The 13,923-nt window shown below is 42.1% G+C and overlaps 1 protein-coding gene and 1 long non-coding RNA gene across 2 annotated transcripts in view; one reads left to right on the top strand and one right to left on the bottom strand.

Annotated features, from left to right (window-relative positions):
- The window catches only part of LOC136827084 (protein ECT2-like), a 247,932-nt gene that overhangs the window by 32,270 nt on the left and 201,739 nt on the right, over positions 1 to 13,923 (bottom strand). The gene's annotated exons all lie outside the window — the stretch shown is intronic.
- On the top strand, positions 11,512 to 13,356 carry LOC136826798 (uncharacterized). Its single transcript, XR_010849714.1, has 3 exons — positions 11,512 to 12,422; positions 12,860 to 12,933; positions 13,184 to 13,356. It is a non-coding gene; the product is annotated as an uncharacterized lncRNA (long non-coding RNA).

Genomic DNA, 13,923 nt, shown 5'->3' with positions numbered 1-13,923 from the left:
GAAAATTTGTATTTATATATTTGCGCATAAATACAATGCAAAAGCAGTACAGTTACTGTATTACAGTATATGTACCCCTCTCTCTCTCATTCGCAGTTAGTGCTCAAACATATTTTTATTTTTATAACTTATTATTTCTCTGTATGTCATTACCTGTAGAGTATATAATTTTAAATTGATTGAATTTTACCTGTACTGTACTACCTTCTACAAACATTATGTACGTTTTCGTTATTTTATTGAATTGTACCTTAGTTACGACTGTGACGCATGAACCTCTTAACTTCTCGACGCAAAGAAAACAGCTTTTACTCTAAGTGAAAAAGAAAATGGCATCCCATGATTAGTATACGTACACACCTACTGTAAATGCACTATGATGAAACTGTGCAGTACTCAATTTTTACGTCAACCATTTATTTCTTTTTTAAGGGTAATAAGCTAAATTTTAAATAAAATTACACTACCTTTAGTTCATTTAAAAGTTAGCTTAATATTTGGGAGCATGATTAGGTCATATTTATTACTTAAACTCTAGAAATAAACATTTATTAGCATTTTAAAGACCATGCCAAACTTACGTATGTATTCACCCCCTTGCACGTAGGGCTCCGAACCTAACCTCGTGTAAGTTAGGGGTATGACTGTGTGTGTGTGTGTGTGTGTGTGTATATATATATATATATATATATATATATATAATGTATTATATTATATTATATATATATATAATTTTTTCCACAAAAGTGTTTTCTGCACACACACACATGTATATATATATATATATATATATACATATACACACAGGCAGTCCCCAGTTTACGACGGGGGTTCCGTTTTTATGCCACGTTGCAAACCAGAAATAGTCATACAGTAAACCCCCCATATTCATGTTCTCAAGGTTTGCAGACTCACCCATTCGCGGGTTTTTCTGTGGAACCTATCTAAAAAATTTTCTCCGGAAACTCATGTATTCGCGGGTTTTTCTATGGAACATATCTATAAAAATATTCGCGGGAACCTCCCTATTCGCGGATGCAGATTTTTTTGTCTTTTTCGTATAGCAATATTCTGTATTTTCATATTCACTGTATAATAGCATTAAATAATCATGTAAATCAATAATAATACAGTACTGTACTACAGTACTGTACGTATAATAGTAATAGAAATTAAATAATAATATGATGTAATACTACACTGGGTACCTTAATAATAATAAATAATAGTTAAATCATACGGGTAGTAACTGGTGATGAATGTTGATTACAGTATGCTGCAGATGACGATGATGGTGAATTAGCTGTGCAGTACGGTGAATGACGAGAGGCGCTGTCATGTTAAGGTATTTGAACATGGCAACGAAGGTGGTACAGTAGGGCTGCATGGATATTCTACCTTGTTCATGCTCAATGCAGGCAACCGCAATTAATGTCATGCTGTAATGGGCTGCTACTTCTCTGTGACTTTTGCCCTCTCTTAACAAAACAATCATGTCTACTTTCTTCTCATCAGTCATTACATTGTAGGCTATTGGCCAGAGGCCTTAGAAGAAGCAGAGCATTCAGAAGACATCTTAATGCATGTTTTAAAAATTTTTTTAGGCCATAGTACTGTACACGCAAAACACACAAACGAGAGAGCAACAAAATGAGTTATATTAGGTCATTTGCCGATAATTTGCCGCTACGGTATATGCATGGTACTACTGGTTGCGCGTACATATACTAAGACTGATCTTCTGCGCATACAGTATATACATTTTATAAAATGTTTTGTTGTAGGATGATTTTTAAATATTACATACAAAAAGTGTTTTAGGATGATACATGGTACAGTACAGTTACTACGGGTAGTACGTAGAGCATATCTAAAATATGTAAGACAACAGGAATACTGCAGGGTACGTATGTTTACATCTGCAGTACGTAGCATTTTCATGTATGTACTAAGTATATACTAATGACTACTGTAAGTACATTTTGTAAGATGAAAAACGATTTACTAATTTTCAAATATTACAGTACTGTACTGTAATATATTAGCGTAAACACAGCAAAATTTCAATAACATATATTTGTTTTTCTTAAAAGTGCTTCACCCAAGCCACCTCTCTGCAATTATAAAGAACTCGCGATGCTGGACGTTGTGTACCCAGGACCAGTGATACTCGACACACTATTAGCTGTCATCTGCAAAGTAGCCAATCCAGAAGCACCATTCATTTTCCTTGGCGCTGATTGGCTGTTCACTTGGCACTGATTGGCTGAACATTCACAACCAACTCGCGAACATGGAATTCTGGGAGACCACATCCACGGCATCCTTCTCAGTTGTGCGTAGTTTGCAGCATCTTCTTACCGTGTGAAATCGTGCGTCTTTCCGTTTGGGTTTTTTTTATCTTTGTGCATCAGCGGTATTCGGCCCTAAAATGCCTCCTAAAAAACGCCCTGCTCCTTCAAAGCCTTCTGGCAAAGAGTCTAAAAGAAAGAAGACTTATGAAACTCGAGGAGAAGGTGAAACTTCTTGACATGTTAAAGAAGGGCAAAAGTTTTGCTGTGGTTGGCCACCATTTTAGTATTAATGAGAGTACAGTGAGATATATCAAGAAGAAGGCGGAGATACACAAGTCTGTGAATATGAGCTACTTCGGTAGTGCAAAGACAGTTTCGACAGTGCGGGATAAAACAATCGTGAAGATGGAATCTGCCCTGGTAATCTGGATAAAGGACTGCCGGAAGAAGAACGTGCCCCTCGACTCCAACATCATTCGTGAGAAAGCACGACAACTCTACCAGCAGTTATCGACTGCTAAGGAAGGCGACGACATAGTACAGGCAGAGGAAGGCGTTGAAGAGAAGTGAATTAGAATTCTTAGGCTTTGATGAACCAGCAGAAGAAGAAGAGGGGGGAAGAGCCCCAAAGCAGGACCATCATCAGCGCCTCAAGGTTTCCAGGCCAGCAAGGGTGGTTCAGCGATTTTCATGATTCCACCTAAAGTCTATTACATTACATGGGAATCAGCATCTGCAGACATTGAAGCAGCCGTGAAATATCCGGAGGCCTTCAAGAAAATCATCGAGGAAAGGCTACCATCCAGAACAGGTGTTCCATACGGATGAGACTGGCCTGTTCTGGAAGAAGATGCCTTCCCGTACATACCCTTATGAAGGACGAAGCTAAAGCCTCTGGATTCAAGGCCCAGAAGGATAGGGTTACCCTCATCATGTGTGGGAATGCAGCTGGTTTCATGCTTGAACCAGGCCTCATTTACAAGGCTGCAAACCCCAGGGCCCTCAAGAATAAGAACAAGGCATTGCTTCCTGTGTTCTGGATGCATAACCTAAGGCCTGGATCACCCAAAGTCCTCACAGAGTACTGGTTCCATCAGAGCTTCATCCCTCCAAGTTAGGCAATACCTGAACGACTTGGGCATGGAGTTCAAGGTGTTGCTGATTATGGATAATGCTGGTGGCCACCCTCTCGATCTTTCTTACAAGGGGAGTTCAGCTTGGTTCCTCCCTCCCAACACCACCTCTCTCCTCCAGCCTATGGACCAGGGCGTGATCCGTGCCTTCAAGGCACTCTCTATACCGAACTCCTCCAGCACCTTGTGAATGCAATGGACAGTGACAGTGAATTTATGCTAAAAGAATATTGGTGTAAATTCACAATTGCCACATGTCTGACCATCATGAGCGATTACTGAAAGACATGAAGAGGAGACCCTTTAACGATGCTGGAACAAGTTGTGGCTGGAGTGTGTTCACGATTATAAACTTCTCTCCTCAAGAAATTCAACATTCGGCCATTAATAAGGCTGTCCAGTTGCCGAGAGGATTCTAGGTAGGAAGGCTTGAGGACATCACGGAGGATGAAATCAGCACCCTTATTGATGCTCACTCCTGACCCCTGACGGACCAGGATTTGGAAGAACTGACGAAGTCTGCCAGTGAGGAAGAAGATCATGCCAGGTTCAGGGAGGAGCAGGAGGAAGAGGAGGAGTGGCCTGACTTTGGAACATCTGCCCCACATTAAGAGAATGATTAAGGATACGAGGGAGTATGTTTCAACATGGATCCTTTATGGAATGCTCCTAAAGTTTTCAAACATCCCTTGATTTAGTATGGGGAGCCCTATAATCAAGTCCTTACCACCATGAAAAAGCAGCGACAGCAACTGCCTATCACCATGTTCATCAAACGGATGAAGAGCCCCTCCAAAGCCTCCCAAATCACCTGAAGAAGTGCCTCTCTAGTCGCCTGAAGAAGTGCCTCCCCCAATCGCCTGAAGTAGTGCCTCTTGAATTGCCTGAAGAAGTGCCTCCCCAATCGCCTGAAGTAGTGCCTCTCGAATCGCCTGAAGAAGTACCTCCCCAATCGCCTGAAGTAGTGGCTCCCCAACCACCTAAAGTAGTGCCTCCCAAATCAACTGAAGAAGTGCCTCCCGAAGCGCCTCCTGAAGGTGAAGAGGCACCCTCAGATGAGTTGTAACTCCTCTGCTTTGCTGTGCAGTCATATCTTCATCGTCATTCATCGCACTGCACAGCTAATTCATCATCATCTTTAATCAACATTCATCGCTGGTGAGTACCCGTATGATTTACGTATAATATACTGTATAAGTAATTTTTTAAAATGTGCATACATTTTTTTTTTTTATTTTTTCTCTCTCTTTTTGTGAATTACGTATACAGTATGTAAATACCAATGTTCCCCCCGAAAAGAAAACGGGACAGCTTGTAACCGTATGAAAGAAAATGTGTGTGGCTGAATATGTAGGGGGACTAGATTATTTTCACCTACAGCTGTAAGCCATACAGTATGTATGCGATCGCCCTCAATTACGCCTCAAGCACGAAATGGTAACACGTGTTATTCAGGCGATTGATTGTATAAATGTAACGATAAAATGTTTAAGATGGCTTGGAAATTATATTAATAGTATCATTTCAAAGATTAATACAGTAATAAGGTAAAAGTTTAATGTATATTTGATGTAGGCTGGTACTTTTAGGCATACTTTGGTGTTTGACCTTTCATGGTAGACAGGTACAAATATACGTAGTATTAAATTTTCTGAGTTCGTCCCTGTGTCACCCGGTGAAATTCCTTCTTGCACGAATTTCTAGGTATAAATATTGCTAAATATACCAGAGAAAAAGTTATCAGGAATGCTGGGGTTGCTTACCCTCAGATCGAGCGTCTTCTTATATCAAGAAAGCGCCAGTATGAGAAGGTGAGTGAATAAATCTCAGCCACAGAACCCTCCGAAAGATATCCCAATGGAGGCTAAGGGCTTCAAGTCCTCGGTTTTCCTGCAAGGCATCCCCTTTCCCGTCAAGTCAAAGGTTGCTGAACCTTTGGCCTCCGAGCAAACCAGGTACTCTTGGGCAAAGGAGCGAGCAAGAGGGCAGCCAACCCAGCCTCCTCGCCAGCCTGCCTTTGGCCCTCTGAGGCGTTTGCGGGATGTTACTTGAGAAGTTCTCTTCGAGGTGGAGGCCAAGTTTCTGTTGACGGAGAGGCTACAGAAGTCAGGAGAATCTTTCTGCCGATATGGCACGCTCCGTGGGGCCGACCACAGCACGATCCCCTGACACACTGCTACCTCCTTGATGTTGGGAACCCGCATGCTTCGCCTTCGCCCCTATTCGCCACGCAGGATACCTTTGACTATTGAAGGACTAGGTACCAGATGCCTGGAGGAGCTGGAGTTCTTCCTCGCGATCTCTGCCCCTAACCAGGCTTCTAGCTGACAGAGGAAGTTTGGGCACGCCGACGCGTCCCTAAGGAGACGGTGATCTTCCCTAGGGATCAGGCGCAATCTGCTCTCTTGCGCACCTTCTCCGAGTGGCGGGCGGAGAACACGAAGTTGACCCCCTTCAAGGGCAACTACACGATGTTTTCCCTCGGGGATAACCTACCCACCCCCTGCCTGAACAAGGTTGCTATCGCAACCGCTCAGGCTTGCTTGGATGGCAAACCCTTGCCTCAGCTTAGGGAATCAGACCCTACATCTCTGATCTTCCCTGGGGTGATGACTTCTGAAGGACGTCATCTACATTTACTGTCATAAATTGGACGCAGATTGCGCGTCGAACCAGTTTAGTGAGCAGCTTCCTAAGATCCCGGAAGCTCTCCTAAAGGCTGAGTTCGAGGCACGGTGTCGTCTGAACCAGTCCCTGAACTCGCTGTGCCTTTCAGAAGCGCATCACTGCCTCTTTGCTGAGGAGTTTTGTTTCAGGTCCTGACTAAATCCCTGTTAGCAGGTTCCAGTCGACTCAGACGACTTCATGGTGGCAAAGATGAATTGCCCTAAGTTCATCTCTTCACTGGCTACCCATTCGCCACGAGCCTAATAGGCTCATGAAGAGCCTGCTCTGGGGGGAAAATCTTTCCCAGCATTAAGTCTCTGGTGTCCCGGGCGAGGCAACCAGGGCCAACCAGAGTCTGCGCTCCCGGTGGGGTATCTCCGCCTTTAAGCGGAAGGCCCCAGAGTCTAGCGGTTCCCAGCATAAGCCTGGGAAGCGTTATAGAAGGCATATGAGACCACAACACCAGACAGTAGTTCAGGCAGTTCTGGTCTCAACGGTGAACCAACCGTCCACCTCCAAGGCTCAACCCCAAGAGTATGTGCTGGTTCAACCAGCCCAATCCCTTGCTGCGCCTACGACGCCTCCCTCACTGCATACAACCCTTACCCATGAAGGCCGTGGGGCCCTTCACGGCCTTACAGGTGCTGCGTGGGGTAGAGGCCGAGCTCCTACAGAGTGTAGAGCTGGATCCGCTCTCCCGGGAGAAGTGGTCGTGGTAGAGGAACAACCTGCTCTCCCATTGAAACCAGTCAGTAGGTGGACGCCTATACTGGTTCAGAGACCAGTGGTCCTTCAGTCCTGGGCACACAGCATTGTGTCCAAGGGCCTGGGTTGGAGCTGGATCAGGACCCTCCCCTGATCGGCCTTCATCAACCTCCTCCAAAGCTCTACAGGATTTTTGTGACGGAGCTTCAAAAAGAGAGCACAAAGAAAGTGAGGTAATCTCAAATTTCAAGGCAGGCTGTTCACTGTCCCTGGGCAAGAAAGATTCCTGCCAGCAAAGAGTGATTCTAGATCTGTCGCCTAAATCTCTACATACAATGCGATTAAATTTCGTGATGCTTACAGTTGCCCAAGTATCGACTTCTACTGCCGCTGCGGAGCCGCCACTCACCTCTATCGATCTTTCAGACGCTTATCACGCCCCGTTGCTGAACTTCTCCTTCCTGGGTTTCAGGCTAGGAAACAGCCTACCCTCAGGGTCATGCCCTTCGGGCTCAATATAGCCCCCAGGATATTCACGAAGCTGGCGGAAACAGTTGTTCAGCAGCTACGGTCCCGGGGGATCTCTCTAGTAGCATACCTGGACGATTGGTTAATTTGGGCCCCATCCATACAGGAGTGTCGGAAGGCTACAGCTATAGTGATCGGGTTCCTGGAGTCCTTAGGCTTTCAATTGAACAGGAGAAGTCCCCGCCTGACTCCGGAGTCTCGGTTTCAGTGGCTGGGTCTCCAGGGACCTAACCTCGTACAGGCTATCCCTTCCGCCGGCCAAGCGGAGGGAGATAGCCGCCGCTACCAGAAAATTTCTGAAGGGCAAAGCGGCATCCCGCCGGTCTCAAGAGAGGATTTCGTCTTCAGTTTGCTTCTAGTAACAGACCTGCTCTTGAAAGCAAGACAAAAGACATAAACAGAGTGTGGCGAGACGAGCTACTGTCAGGCTCAGAGACAGGGTCTCTTCAATCCCAGAAATCTTGAAGACAAGACTTCACTATGGTCCGTAGTCAAAGGCCTTCAAGTCTTCGTCTCCTCAACTTCCTCCCCAGCTCTGGTAATCCACACAGACGCTCATTGCCGGCCGGGGGAGGGTACTCACCAAAACAAAAAGTACAAGGGACATGGTCTACAATGTTTCGACAGTTCCATATAAACACCTTGGAAGCTATGGCTGTGTTTCTAACTCTGAAGAAACTTTGCCCCTCCGGCCAGATTCACATCAGGCTGGTGTTAGACAGCGCCGTGGTGGTTCACTGCATAAACAGGGGCGTCTCCAAATCAGGTCACAGAATCAGTGAGATGTTAGCCATCTTCTCCCCATGCATCAAGCACGGCTGGCATCTGGTCAGCCACCCACCCGGCGGGTGCGGAACGCGGTGGCGATTCTCTCTGTCCAGAACTACTCCGTTGGAGACGGAGGGTCTCTGGACGGGGAATCGTCAATTGATATGCCGGTTCGGGACTCAAGTGGAACGAACATTAATAGAGAGCAATCATAAGCTTCCCTGCCGCGGCTCCCAATCTGGATCTCACGCCTACGCCACGGACAAGAATGACTATAGACAACACCAGAGGGTCTACTTGTTTCCCTAACAACATGTTGCCAAAAGTACTACAAACTCAGGTTATTCAAGGGCCAACTAGCCTTGCAGCCCCCATTGCCCAAAGAGCACCTGGTTCCTCTGCTTCTGGAGCTCAAGTTGCAAGTCATCGGATACCAAACCCAGACTGACCTGCTAGTACAAAACCAAGACTGTGTCAGCTTCCTTAAGAATTCAAATGCCCTAGTTGTGGATTTTATAAAATTTGTTAAACAAAAAGGAGCAACATTGACCTCCAAGTAATACTGTTTCTGTGAATCTGATAAGAGAGACTTACTCTCAGGCAATATGATTCAGCAGTCAAAAATTAGCATCCTTTTAGAAGGCATCTAGTTAAGACTATGACAACTAACCTAGCGGTTATGTTCTTAGATCATTGTTTGAAAAAGGCCTAGCCTGGCCACTATTACTACAGCTAAATCAGCCTTTGAAGAAGGTATTTTGTATGGCTTTAAGATTGACCTACAGATTCATACTTTTCTCTGAATCCCCAGAGCATGCGCCCGCTTGAGACCGTGTAACATCGCCCACATTCAGTTACCTGTCTCCTAAACGATGTTCCCAAAGTTGGCCTCTGATATTGATAACTCACAATGCTCTTATCTGGACTGTTAAGGAAGACACTGTTTTTACTAGCTTAGCTTCAGGTGCAGAATCTCAGAGCTGTCTGTTTCTAGAGGTGATGATCACATTGATTTCTCCCGCTGGGAGAAGTTCTCCTTTCCCCTGATATTACGCTTTCTAGCGAAAATGAAGGTTCCTGTGACACAGTATCCCCTGGAAGGTGGTGCCTCTTCCACAGGACCGGCCCTTGTGCCCAGTCTTTACCTTAAAGCTTACTTGCCAAAGAACTCCTCAGTATATGTCGGGTCCTTTCATCAGGGAAAAGGTGGAACTCTCTCTCTGAATGCTATAAGACAACAAATTTTGTATTTCATTAAACAGGCCAACCCGGATTCAGTTCCTAAGGTTCATGATATCCGTGCGGTAGCTACCTCTACTAATTATTTTCATAATATGGATTTTGCTGAACTTACCAAGTATACGGATGGAAATCACCTCAGTGTTTAAACGCCACTATCTAAAAATCACCAAGCTCTGAAATTCTCTACAGTGTCTATGGGGAGGCCATCCCACCTTAATTATCCTTAACCCTTAATCCTTTCCCGCCGCCTGCCCCATTTATTTCTCTGCCTGTTTCTCCTGGTTCAATCATGCCTCACTGCCTTGCTCCTCAATATTGATACTAGTATTAAGTATATTATTATTGTTTGTATTGGTGATTGTACCCTGTTATGCTGTGTATTTAGATTTAAGCCTGGAGGTACTTTGTGTTATTTTATTTTATGCTTGTGTACCTCTACATTTGATATTGTTTGCTGCATATTATGTCCTCCCTTATGTATAATCTTATGTGTGTCTTATCTATATCATTGTATTGTTGGGTGTTTTTATTCCACCAGTAATTACCTGTATTTATCTTGTTTTGCTCAGATCGCATATTAAATCTAATTTGTTCATAGCATGTGCTTTGTTCATGATCACCTTTTGTTTATTTTGTATCTTAGCAGGCTTGGCATGATTCTCTCATTATTTCAATCGGGTGAAATAGGACGAATCAGAAAAGGATTTTGACAAAGGAAAATCTATTTCTGAGGGGAGGCCCTGTGTCACCCGGTGACCTCCCAGTATCTGGTTTCCCCTGCTTTGCATGCCAAGCCTGGGGGTGGTGCTAGACTGGAATGGGAGTTCAGATGGCGTGTGGGGTCGCCGCTTGGTGGGCGGGTGAGTGGGAGCTGGAACGGCCTCGCTCTTCCGGGATTTTGCCATTGGGATATCTTTTGAGGTAGTTCTGTGGCGATTTATCTCACTCACCCTTCTTCATACCGACGCTTCTGATATAAGAAGATGCTCGATCTGGGTAGTAACCCCAGCATTCCTGATAACTTTTTTCTCTGGTATATTTAGCAATGTTTATACCTAGAAATTCGTAAGAAGGAATTTCACCAAGACACAGGCCTCCTCAGAAATATGATTTTTCCTTTGTCAAAATCCTTTTTAAAATGTGCACACTTTTTTTTCATTTTTGTCTCTCTCTTTGTGAATTACATACACAGGCAGTCCCCGTTAACTGGCGCGGCTCAAGCACAGTGATTCGGTTTTATGGCGCTTGTCTAGCGACGAAAATCGGCAATTTTCGGCGCCGATAACCAAAAATTGGTGCTTTTCGGCGCCGATAACCCCCCGAAAAAGCACCGAAATCGCCAATTTTCGGTTAGCGGTGATTTTCGGTTATCATCACACCCACAGAAACGGAACCCCGCCAATAACCGGGGACTGCCTGTACTGTATACGTAAATACCAATGGTTCCCCCCGAAAAGAAAACGGGACGGCTTATAACTATGAAAGAAAATGTGTGGCTGAATACATAGGGGGGACTGGATTATTTTCACCTACAGCTGTAAGCCATACAGTACGTACGTAGAAATGTAATGATAAAATGTTTAAGATGGCTTGGAAATTATATTAATAGTATCATTTCCAAGATTAATACAGTAATAAGGTAACAGTTTAAGAAAATCTTACTTTTAATGCTTTGTGTGTATTAAACAATGTAAACTGCATTTGTTATTGAGTTTTTCATCAAATTTTGATGAAATTTTTATTATTCTGACATTTTGGAGCCATATTTCTTCCATTGGATCGGCGTACGAAGCGTCGTAACCCTGGAACATGCGTCATAAACCGGGAAATAATTTCTGATGAATATATTTGAAAAGCGTCGTAATCTCAGAACGTCATAGCCGGACCCATAATAAACCAGGGACTGCCTGTATACAATCTATCACTAGGACTTGCGATATTTTATGTTGTCGTAGAGCTGGAGGAAGGAATGAAAGGAGCTGACCAAGCGCTTTCGTGTATTCCCCACACCTCCTCAGGGTCAAGTGATACAAGAAATCATTGTTTGTTACAAAGACACCTCTATGGCAGCAATACATTAACATAAAAACTGCTGAACTACTATTTAAAAACTATAGTAATTGTCTAAAAATCTTGTTTACAAGCAGTTCACCAAGTTTGTGTATCCTGGGGCTGCTGTTGATCAAATCTACACGAGTTTTCTTTATTATACATGACTCAACAATGTTTCATTTCATGATGTCTTTACAGAACATGATCTCTTTAGCTTCTTTCCAATTCATAATGTGGTTGCACTCATTCATATGTTGAAACAAATTGCTTGCTGTATTCCCTGTTCTGACATTATATTTATGTTGTTTGACCGAGCCAGGTGGAGGAAAGCTGTCAGAAACATTGACCCCACATAGAAGTGGGAAAAGATGCAGGGAAAGAAGAGGTATTCTAACACCAATGTAGGCTACAAAAATGGTTTTTACAAGGTTACCAACTGAACTAGCAAATATTTAAATAGGAATTTGTAGTTTTTAATTAGACTTTCTAATAAAAGTTGCAAAAAAAGTACATGGGACAGAGTGGAAAGGATCTTGAAACATTAAAACAACATGAATATAATGTCAGAACGGGGAATACAGCAAGCAGTTTGTTTCAACATATGAATGAGTGCAACCACACCATGAATTGGAAAGAAGCTAAAGTGATCATGTTCTGCAAAGACATCATATCGTTGAGTCATATGTAATAAAGAAAACTCGTGTAGATTTGATTAACAGCAGCCCCAGGATGTCCAAACTGGATGAACTACTTGTAAGCAACATTTTTAGACAATTAGTTTTTAAATAGTAGTTCGATAGTTTTTATGTTTATGTATTGCTGCCACAGAGATGTCTTTGTAACAAATAATGATTTCTTGGTAGTAATTGTTTTTAATTTTAATAAAATTTTAACTATTATTACTTATATGTGCATATATATTATGTGTTCAATATATTTATGTAATATTACTATTATAGGTGCATTTAGTAACTGTGGGCTGTATCTGTGTGTAATATAAGTAGACAATGATGGACGGTAACAAGCTCCTCTGGTAAGTTTTCGTTGTCTTTCACTGTCTTTACTTGTAATTTTTTTCATTCAGTACCTTCTACAAATTCTGTGCAAAAACCTTACAATGACATGTGAAATGTGTATAAGTGCTGGTTTTGGGTATGTAAAAATTACTTTTAAACTATAACCTGGTCCACAATCCAGGTGTACATACCTTGCTTGTGGTTTTTATGCTTATTTGAAATTGTTCCTATATAAATAAACTACTACTTTCACATATTTATACTAGTAATTAACTAGTTTTAACAAGTTAAAATATTGTAAATACAAACAGTTGGTATGTTAATACTAGAATAAGTGTTTTTTCATTATCAATTAATTACAACTGCATTCTTTTTATTGATTTTCTAGAGGATGTTAAATAACACTGATGAGGTGATTCTTTTCTTAATTTTTGATCATTTGTTCTTTTATCAGTTGACCATGCTCCTCTCCAAACACCCATTCCCATGCACTATGAAAATGGAAAACAGCTATTTATAAAGAGAGAGGTAGGTTTGGAAATAGTTTTGCAACTTATATTAGAATATCTAATTAAAAACTACAAATCCCTATTTAAATATTTGCTAGTTTAGTTGGTAACCTTCTGTAAAAACCATTTTTGTAGCCTACATTGGTGTTAGAATACCTCTTCTTTCTGTGCATCTTTTCCCACTTCTATGTGGAGTCGATGTTTCTGACAGCTTTCCTTCACCTGGCTCAGTCAAACACATCATCCTCTGACAATTTTTTCTCTCTCAGATCTTCTCTAACTCCATCAACAATGAAAGAATAAGAGGAACTACCAAGGTCGTAGAACTATCAAAGAAGGCCCAGGAAAGAAGACTGTAGTGGTATGGCCATGTGATGAGAAGGGATGAGACATATGTAAGGAGGAGAGTCATGCAGATGGAGGTGCCTGGTGGGAGAGCAAGAGGAAGACCGAAACGATGGTGTTAGAATACCTATCTAGTTTATTTTCACCATTAAATTTTTCCATTCCCCTTATCAAGTATGTGATGTATTACTGATTACAATACCATACTGTGTTTTAAAAGAATATATTAATAACAAACATATACTCGTGTATCACGCGACTTTTGAAGACCTAATTTTTAAGGTAATTTTAAGGGGGTCACATCAAACATGAGATATAAAATTTGTGCATGTAATACTGTATTCACATATTAGTATATTATAAAATACAAACATAAATGTGCATCTTTTCCAAGAATATTTTAAAAAGTTATGCTTTGCTTCACTGTATCCAATAATATTGTATGTACTGTATGTATGTATGTATTCTCATATTACTATTGTAATATAAAAGACAAACATAGCAACCAATGTTTTGGTTTGGAAATCAGCTAAGGGCGATTACAAGTGCTCTGGATTTTCTTGCTTTAGTTAGTGTAAATGAATCTTTACATACTCTATTTATATGGGAAAAGGTTATTTTTATACAGGTAGAGCTCAAGTTACGATAATTCGACTTACGATAA

Source organism: Macrobrachium rosenbergii, chromosome 41 (genome assembly GCF_040412425.1).
Source record: "Macrobrachium rosenbergii isolate ZJJX-2024 chromosome 41, ASM4041242v1, whole genome shotgun sequence".
NCBI lineage: Eukaryota > Metazoa > Arthropoda > Malacostraca > Decapoda > Palaemonidae > Macrobrachium > Macrobrachium rosenbergii.
This window is presented reverse-complemented; position numbering and strand designations above follow the sequence as displayed.